The sequence below is a fragment of the Musca autumnalis genome, unplaced genomic scaffold (genome assembly GCF_047663935.1).
Source record: "Musca autumnalis isolate F117 unplaced genomic scaffold, ASM4766393v1 scaffold_2, whole genome shotgun sequence".
NCBI lineage: Eukaryota > Metazoa > Arthropoda > Insecta > Diptera > Muscidae > Musca > Musca autumnalis.
Window position 1 is genome coordinate 30,280,579 of NW_027411755.1, and position 10,087 is coordinate 30,290,665.

Consider the following 10,087-nt stretch of genomic DNA (forward strand, 5'->3'; position numbering starts at 1 on the left):
AATATTTTAAGGGCAATAGAGCCTCGCAGATTTTTATAAATATTTTTAGGTTACCAAAAGATGCTCGTGGATTTTTAGAAATATTTTAGAGGACCTATAGAGGTGTAGAATTTTTACTAGCGTGGTAAGTTATGGAGGATATTGAAAATTATAGTGATTTCAAAAAAATTGCCCAAAATGTTAAAATCACTTTGTGCCTGAGGTTTTTTATCAGTTCACCTTAAGGTTTTCTATAACCTAAGATAAAACCTCATCAAAATATGAAACAGAAATATGTAGTTGTTAAAAAGTCACCACCCTAATAAACATATGTATGTATATAGTTTTAGCAAATTAAATATTTCAAAGCATGACCAAGAATTTATAAATAAACTGCGTTTTAATACATTAAATATTTATAATTTCACTAAAAATATATATTTACCTTGAGGTTGTTTAAGAGAAAATACTCTGTTTATAAATCCGGAAACAATGTTGAAAACACGTTACAATAGGTTCCTAATTGGTAAAACATGAAGTTCGTTCCTACTATAGGTTTATTACTAGCCCTGGTTGCGTTAAAGGATTGTAAAGCCTCGCGTCGGGTATGTTTATTTGAATTATACAACAAATAAAGTCTTAATAGAAAACTTTTAAATTCATTTATTTTAGGGAGACTTTTCACATAGGGAAAACTTAGAAGAAACTCTAAGCGCAATACGACTATGGGATCATTTTTAAAATTTACATTTAAAGGTCACAAAAGTTAATCTTTCAATGCACATATATCTGATTTTTAATTATATGTAAATTTCATCCGATTATCATCAATAGAATTCTTCTTTTGTTATTTTGTCATCCATCATCACAACAATAGATGCGGATATTTTAAAGAATATTTTTTCATCGATCTTCACAACAATAAACGTGGATTTTTTAAAGAATATTTTTTCACACATCGTCACAACAAAAAACGTAGATTTTTAAAGAATATTTTTCCAAACGTGGATTTTGTAAGAATATTATGTCAACCATGATCACAACAATAAACGTGGATTTTGTAAGAATATTTTTCCAAACATCATTTGTTATCAGCTCTCGCTTCTGAAGACAGGGTTTGATATATGCAGAAGGTGTGAAAATGTTAAATTTAAAAAAATTTATTTTAGGGACTTTGGCAAGTACCACCTAGATTCGGTCGGAAATAAAAAAAAAACAATGAAGGATTGAAATGAGGACATTTGTTATTTTTGTATCTATTGTGTTATCTTTTCCATGAAATGGTTAAAATACTGAAAATAAACGTATGTTATCTGTATGATGGATACTGGTACGTATAAGTTGTGACGTAAATCATTCGACACCGATTTTTTACTTAATTTGGAAATATAATGAAATTTAGTATGATTCAAGTCAAATCACCTTTAGAGTAAAAGAAACTTTAAAAAGTGTCTTAGGATATGTTCCGATAGTTTACTGCGGCAAGGTGGCGAATATACATATAAAACAAATGGAATGTGAAGCCTGACTACGGAGAATTTGCATAAGGACTGAGATGAATTGTGTTTAATAAAATAATTTAATCAATTAAATACTTATGAAATGATTAAAAAATATGATAGAAAAGCATTTGAGGCTACATGTCGAATGAGCTATGTCAAAACTTATTCGCAACGGTGTCATTTAGAAAATAATATTAGTTTGTTTCAATTACAAAACTTGTTATTTCGTCGATTATGTCGACCTCAGATATATTTATCATGGAGCAGACTAACTTTTTTATTGATTAAAAATCAGGAGGGTCAGAGTGTTTCTTTGCGCACGTATCTATTTGAGCTAGCAATTGACACTTGGGTATAAAAAGTTTCTTGTTGAAAAACAAGAAATAAGGGAACTGATGAAGATCTGTGGCGAGATCTGAAACTATAGTATTCCCTGCCTTACCCCTTGGTAAACATCGCCAATTTTTTCCCACTAATAAATTAAAGTTGTTTTAATAAAATATTAAAACAACGACTATGGGATTAAGCCTGACTATTTTGAAAAACAGATTAAAAATCAATATATAATCAATAGTCACAACACTGATTTCCCATATATTTGATCATCTGTGTGATTAAAATTAAAATATATTATTTCTGAGAGACACAGGTGCGTATGTGTTGTGGCAGAAATCATTCGACATTTTACCTCAAACCGCTTTTACAAAAGGAAAAATTTTTTGATAGGGGTTTCTTCGATCACAACGATTTTTTTGTAAATATTTTTCATAGTCAATTAGACCAATATGTGCACTCTCACATGGTTTAACGATCATTTGTTTATTTATTTTTCTTAATTTTTTTAATTTATTTATGGACATGTGCTTAAATAGATTTCCATTTTATGATACCTCGAATGACCAGGAACACCTTAAACTAGAAATATTATAAAAACCTATTGCTGACAGTCACAATTTCATTTCATAAAAAAAAACATCATGAAGTTTTTACCAATTCTAATCGGCTTAATAGCCATGGTCGTGCTCTCAGGTCCAGCAGCTGCATATTCGGTATGATTTTCAGTTGTTACTATAAATATATTGGATAATACATAGGCAATTTATATCTTTTTTAGAGACGTGAACCTCGTTCGCGTTCCCCTAGAAGAGGTGTTCGTTAAGAAAATACCACATACATACATATATGATGCAGAAATTATGATGATGTTTATTACAATATAGCTTCAATAAATTTATTCATATACACGATTTTGTATCATATCACACAAAGTTATTAGTATGGGGAAAACCAATGAAATCGGGTGAAAAATGCATGAGTTATGCCATCTTTAGTGTTTTAACATTTTGTTTTTTCCTTAATAAAAGATTGGTACCTTGTGCGTAATTATTAAGTAGACAAATTCAAATTACAATCATACGCACTAAGGTACCAACTTTTATAAAGGAAAACCCAAAAAGTTAAAACACAAAAAATGCCATAACTTATCTATTTTTCAACCGATTTCATTGGTTTTCACTATTTTGTGAACTAACTAAATTTTATTCTTGACAAAAGTAAATAATTACGCCGTTTGGTGTCTTCTACGCAGCCTAGAGCACGAGGAAAACCACTTTCCTGTTTTTTAATGCGTTTTTGTCACACTTAAATCGCTATAACCTAACTATTTTTACCCGATGTTTACAAATGATGGCTTTTTCGAAAGACAGAATTTTCGCCTTTTATATAAAAATAGAGCTGTAAAAGTCCGTTGCGGAAAAAAGAATTTATGTCCGTTTTAAGTTGAAAATTCAAAAAACCCCGTTTTTTACTACATTTACCGTTATAAAATCAAAAAACGAAGTGACCCAAAGAAGCCAAAGGTATTTTCGTCTTCCATGGACTCCCACATTACCGAATTTATGCATCCGAACCCCTGCAAATTTTCACTGTAGCACAGTGTTATTATGAAAAAACATTATTCAAAAAAATCCACGTTTATTGTTATGATGGTTGAAAAAATATTCTTTAAAAAATCCACGTTTATTGTTATGATGGTTGAAAAAATATTCTTTAAAAAATCCACGTTTATTGTTATGATGGTTGAAAAAATATTCTTTAAAAAATCCACGTTTATTGTTATGATGGTTGAAAAAATATTCTTTAAAAAATCCACGTTTATTGTTGTGAAGGTCAATGAAAAAACATCATTAAAAAAATCCACGTTTATTGTTACGATGGTTGAAAAAATATTCTTTAAAAAATCCACGTTTATTGTTGTGAAGGTCAATGAAAAAACATTCTTTAAAAAATCCACGTTTATTGTTGTGAAGGTCGATGAGAAAATATTCTTTAAAAAATCCACGTTTGTTGTTGTGAAGTTCAATGAAAAATATTCTTTAAAAAATAACGTTTATTGTTGTGAAGGTCAATGAAAAAACATTCTTTAAAAAATCCACGTTTATTGTTGTGAAGGTCGATGAGAAAATATTCTTTAAAAAATCCACGTTTATTGTTGCGAAGGTCAATGAAAAAACATTCTTTAAAAAATCCACGTTTATTGTTGTGAAGGTCGATGAGAAAATATTCTTTAAAAAATCCACGTTTATTGTTGCGAAGGTCGATGAGAAAATATTCTTTAAAAAAGTCAGGTTTATTGTTGTAATGATAGTTGAAACAATTCTTTAAATAAGCCACGTTTATTGTTGTGATTATGAGTGAAAAAATAACAAACGAAGAATTCTATTGGCGATAATGAAATAAAATTTTCATATATATTTAAATATCAGATATATGTCGATGGAAAAATTATATTTTATGACCTTGAACAGTGAATTTTTAAAATATTTTTAAGGGAATTTTATTTTACTGCCTTAAGTATGGTATTGTACTTAGCATTCCCTCCAAGTGTTCCCTACCCACATAGTCTCCCTAAAATAAATGAAGTTAAAAGTTTTCGGTAAAGACTTTATTTGTTCTATAATTCAGTAATTCAGTCAAACATACCCGACGTGACGCTTGACAACCCTTTAACACGGCCAGGGCTAATAATAAGCCTATAATAGGAAAGTACTTCATGTTGTACCAGTTAGGAACCTAATGTAACCTGTTTTCAATGTTGTTTGTGGATTTATAAACAGAAGGTTTTGTATTAGAAAACCTGAAGATGAATATATTATTAGCGAAATTATAAATATTTAAAAGCAATTCATTGTAAAAACGTAGTTTATATAAAAATTCTTGGTCATGCTCTGAAATATTTAATATGTTTAGACTATATAAATATATAACTTGTAAAAATCCACGAGCCTCTATTGGTCCCCTAAAAATATTTGTAAAAATCCACGAGCCTCTATTGGTCCCCTAAAAATATTTGTAAAAATCCACGAGCCTCTATTGGTCCCTAAAAATATTTTAAAAAATCCGCGAGCCTCTATTATTGCCCAAAAAATATTTTAAAAATTCCGCGAGCCTCTATTATTGCCCTAAAAATATTTTAAAAAATCCACGAGCCTCTATTATTGCCCTAAAATATTTTTAAAAATCCACGAGCCTCTATTATTGCCCTAAAAATATTTTTAAAAATCCACGAGCCTCTATTATTGCCCTAAAAATATTTTTAAAAATCCACGAGCCTCTATTATTGCCCTAAAAATATTTTTAAAAATCCACGAGCCTCTATTATTGCCCTAAAAATATTTTTAAAAATCCACGAGCCTCTATTATTGCCCTAAAAATATTTTTAAAAATCCACGAGCCTCTATTATTGCCCTAAAAATATTTTTAAAAATCCACGAGCCTCTATTATTGCCCTAAAAATATTTTTAAAAATCCACGAGCCTCTATTATTGAACTAAAAATATTTTTAAAAATCCACGAGCCTCTATTATTGCCCTAAAAATATTTTTAAAAATCCACGAGCCTCTATTATTGCCCTAAAAATATTTTTAAAAATCCACGAGCCTCTATTATTGCCCTAAAAATATTTTTAAAAATCCACGAGCCTCTATTATTGAACTAAAAATATTTTTAAAAATCCTCGAGCCTCTATTATTGCCCTAAAAATATTTTTAAAAATCCACGAGTCTATATTATTGCGCTAAAAATATTTTTAAAAATCCACGAGCCTCTATTATTGCCCTAAAAATATTTTTAAAAATCCACGAGCCTCTATTGGTCCCCTAAAAATATTTTTAAAAATTCACGAGCCTCTATTTGTCCCCTAAAAATATTTTTAAAAATCCACGAGCCTCCATTATTGCCCTAAAAATATTTTTAAAAATCCACGAGCCTCTATTATTGCCCTAAAAATATTTTTAAAAATCCACGAGCCTCTATTATATCCCTAAAAATATTTTTACAAATCCACGAGCCTCTATTGGTCCCCTAAAAATATTTTTAAAAATCCACGAGTTTCTATTGGTCCCCTAAAAATATTTTTAAAAATCCACGAGTTTCTATTGGTCCCCTAAAAATATTTTTAAAAATCCACGAGTTTCTATTGGTCCCCTAAAAATATTTTTAAAAATCCACGAGTTTCTATTGGTCCCCTAAAAATATTTTTAAAAATCCACGAGTTTCTATTGGTCCCCTAAAAATATTTTTAAAAATCCACGAGTTTCTATTGGTCCCCTAAAAATATTTTTAAAAATCCACGAGCCTCTATTATTGCCCTAAAAATATTTTTAAAAATCCACGAGCCTCTATTATTGCCCTAAAAATATTTTTAAAAATCCACGAGCCTCTATTATTGCCCTAAAAATATTTTTAAAAATCCACGAGCCTCTATTATTGCCCTAAAAATATTTTTAAAAATCCACGAGCCTCTATTATTGCCCTAAAAATATTTTTAAAAATCCACGAGCCTCTATTATTGCCCTAAAAATATTTTTAAAAATCCACGAGCCTCTATTATTGCCCTAAAAATATTTTTAAAAATCCACGAGCCTCTATTGGTCCCCTAAAAATATTTTTAAAAATTCACGAGCCTCTATTTGTCCCCTAAAAATATTTTTAAAAATCCACGAGCCTCCATTATTGCCCTAAAAATATTTTTAAAAATCCACGAGCCTCTATTATTGCCCTAAAAATATTTTTAAAAATCCACGAGCCTCTATTATTGCCCTAAAAATATTTTTACAAATCCACGAGCCTCTATTGGTCCCCTAAAAATATTTTTAAAAATCCACGAGTTTCTATTGGTCCCCTAAAAATATTTTTAAAAATCCACGAGTTTCTATTGGTCCCCTAAAAATATTTTTAAAAATCCACGAGTTTCTATTGGTCCCCTAAAAATATTTTTAAAAATCCACGAGCCTCTATTATTGCCCTAAAAATATTTTTAAAAATCCACGAGCCTCTATTATTGCCCTAAAAATATTTTTAAAAATCCACGAGCCTCTATTATTGCCCTAAAAATATTTTTAAAAATCCACGAGCCTCTATTATTGCCCTAAAAATATTTTTAAAAATCCACGAGCCTCTATTATTGCCCTAAAAATATTTTTAAAAATCCACGAGCCTCTATTATTGCCCTAAAAATATTTTTAAAAATCCACGAGCCTCTATTATTGCGCTAAAAATATTTTATAAAAAATCACGATCCTCTATTATTGCGCTAAAAATATTTTTAAAAATCCACGAGCCTCTATTATTGCTCTAAAAATATTTTTAAAAATCCACGAGCCTCTATTATTGCTCTAAAAATATTTTTAAAAATCCACGAGCCTCTATTATTGCCCTAAAAATATTTTTAAAAATCCACGAGCCTCTATTATTGCCCTAAAAATATTTTTAAAAATCCACGAGCCTCTATTATTGCCCTAAAAATATTTTTAAAAATCCACGAGCCTCTATTATTGCGCTAAAAATATTTTATAAAAAATCACGATCCTCTATTATTGCGCTAAAAATATTTTTAAAAATCCACGAGCCTCTATTATTGCGCTAAAAATATTTTTAAAAATCCACGAGCCTCTATTATTGCGCTAAAAATATTTTTAAAAATCCACGAGCCTCTATTATTGCCCTAAAATTATTTTTAAAAATGCACGAGCCTCTATTGGTTCCCTAAAAATAGAAAGAAATTAGAATCGTATTTAAAACACTTTTATTTGGCATTCATAAGGCAGCTGAGGTTCTATACATCCTTCAACAATTATTTATTTTCCCCCTGGTCCCACTTTTCTGTATGATCTCTGAAAAGAAAATACACTTACTGCTGTGTCCTTATTATAAAATGTTTCAATTACATACCGGTTCGCCTGCTGCAGGATTGGAGAACAGTACTAAGGCTATCAAGCCAACTAACATTGCCGTAAACTTCATTGTATTTAATTTTCATTTGAGGTCTATGAGAGATGGTAGTATATATATTTTTTCTCATCAAAAGACAAATTTAAAAATGCAAAATAAGTTTTTAAGAACGTGACTGCTAATAACATATCTTTCACTATTCATGTAAAGATGAATAAATCAGCTTTATAAATACCTTCAGTCTACGACTGTACAAAAAACAACTTTGTTTAATATTTCTGGCGGCGTACAGAAATAAGGCCCCAGGAAATAACACCCCAAATTGAAAATGAAAATAGTCCCCAAACAGGTATATGAAAAACAACAACAAAACTTTTGGGGTCTAATTTCGTTTTTTTGGGACCTTTTTTCATTCAACTGTTGGGGCCAAATTGTCTTCACAACAAGTAAATCGAAAATTTGAAAATCAAATTGGGGTCTAAATATAATTGGGGCCTAATTAAATTTTTATTTGGGCCTTTTTGCACATGTTTGGGGCCTAAATATATTTTAGTGTTTAACAAAAACAAGAAATTGGGGTGCATTTTCTAAAGTTTTTATTAAGATATGATCAAAAAATGGGGTACAATTTCGAAAACTTTATTAAGAAAAAAGCAACAAAAATTGAAGGACTCAAAACAACAATAATTTTTAGTAACAATAAGCAAAAGAAAACACTTATTTCATAGAATTCAAAAATTATATGATAAGTAATCAAGTATGAGCTGTGTATTTTTACGTGATAATTGGTAATAACTACCCAGCAAACCAATCGTACCGACATCGTAACGAAATCGGAACAAAATTCGGACGATACATCCGAAATCTGATCCGAAATCGTAACGATATCTTAACGAAAGTTGTATGAAGTGGTTGACATAATTTCGGAACGAAATGTCGGAGCGACATCGGATCGATTTCGGTCCGATTTCGTAACGAAATCTGAAGAAAATCCTTGGGAAATTCGGAAAGGAAATTTCTTTCCGACATTCGTTCCGAAATCGGAACGAAATCTGTACAAAATCTGAACTATTTCCTGTCCGAAAAATCGTTTAGAAATCGTAACGAAATCTGAACGACTTTGCTTCCGAAATTGTTCAGACTTGTCGGACATCAGACATTTGGTTTGCTGGGTATTACTAATGTTGCAGATTTTGACAGTTGTGTAAAGGAAAAACTGCTGAACAAATGTTTCATCATTCAGAATGTAAAAAGATACACCTATTAACAATGTTTAATTTATATAATTTTAGTATAAATTGCATTGCATTTATTTCTTATATAATATATTAATATTTTTGTAAAGTGGCTTGAACCACGGCACGGCAGTAGGGACAGTTGAATGTGTCGGAATTATTTGCCAGGGGCAACTGCCTGCAGTTTCAAATGTCATTCAACACTCACTACCAAATGTCTACATGGCAGTAAAACAATTTTAGCAATTTTGTCGTAGCACACCACACATATGCTTCCATTGGACTCCTCTTTTTCCTCAACCTCATCTTCATCTTTTTAGTCTTCATCAGCTTCGTCGTATACCTCATCTTCCATTGGGAGCATATTTGTGCATATAGCGTTTTCTTCAAACACCATCCTATTTAAAAATGATAAGGCATTTATTTTTCCTTTTTCGAGGATATTAGCCGCTTCGGCATACGCACGCGCTTCTTTTGTGCTTCTCCTTTTTACAGAGGATCCTCCACTTTCCGCAAGTATATCAAAGGGAGCCGACAAATTTGAAAAAATTTCCACTCTTGGTAATTACCTTTCCAAGGAACCCATTATAGGCGTCCACAGAAGCCGTAGTTCTGGTGCATTGATTACACTGTGCAACATTTTTAAAGTGATCTTGTGCAAACAATTCGAATTGAGGATTTTTTGAAAGTACAGACCCAAACGACAAGAAACCCTAGTTGGGTTTTGTTGCGTCAGATCCAGCTCGGATTTTATGGACCCATCTAAACATGGTTAAATATTGAGTTTTTAAAGAAATTTGGGGCTATATCTCTGAAACCAATGCGAATCTTCTTCTGACCTCTGAAGCAAATTTGTAGATGAGGACAAGAATAAAATATTTGGAGAAATAATGAGCTCGAAAAACTACACTTATTGCCTCAAATTTCAAAATATATGCAAAATTCCACAATTTTTATACATTTCACACCGTATCTCCAAAACTGTTAATTTTTTCTGAATATTTTCTTTTGGAAAAATATTCCCTAGAATGTAATACACAACTTTTCATTGTTGTAACAACATGTCATTGTTGTAAAATGCCTCTATGCCGTTGTTTTCGGTACATTTTTCAACGACGATTTAATAAAAATGTCAATAAT

General features: G+C 30.6%; 3 long non-coding RNA genes across 3 annotated transcripts; 1 reads left to right on the forward strand and 2 right to left on the reverse strand.

The window, feature by feature from the left end:
- The first annotated feature begins 445 nt into the window (after positions 1–445).
- On the forward strand, positions 446–2,723 carry LOC141392642 (uncharacterized). The gene is made up of 3 exons (XR_012409816.1): positions 446–584; positions 652–2,530; positions 2,596–2,723. It is a non-coding gene; the product is annotated as an uncharacterized lncRNA (long non-coding RNA).
- A 1,474-nt stretch (positions 2,724–4,197) lies between these two features.
- LOC141392643 (uncharacterized) lies at positions 4,198–4,627 on the reverse strand. The gene is made up of 2 exons (XR_012409817.1): positions 4,464–4,627; positions 4,198–4,388 (listed from the first exon to the last, which is right to left on the reverse strand). It is a non-coding gene; the product is annotated as an uncharacterized lncRNA (long non-coding RNA).
- Positions 4,628–7,549: 2,922 nt separating this feature from the next.
- LOC141392644 (uncharacterized) lies at positions 7,550–7,901 on the reverse strand. Its single transcript, XR_012409818.1, has 2 exons — positions 7,713–7,901; positions 7,550–7,654 (listed from the first exon to the last, which is right to left on the reverse strand). It is a non-coding gene; the product is annotated as an uncharacterized lncRNA (long non-coding RNA).
- Positions 7,902–10,087: the final 2,186 nt, after the last annotated feature.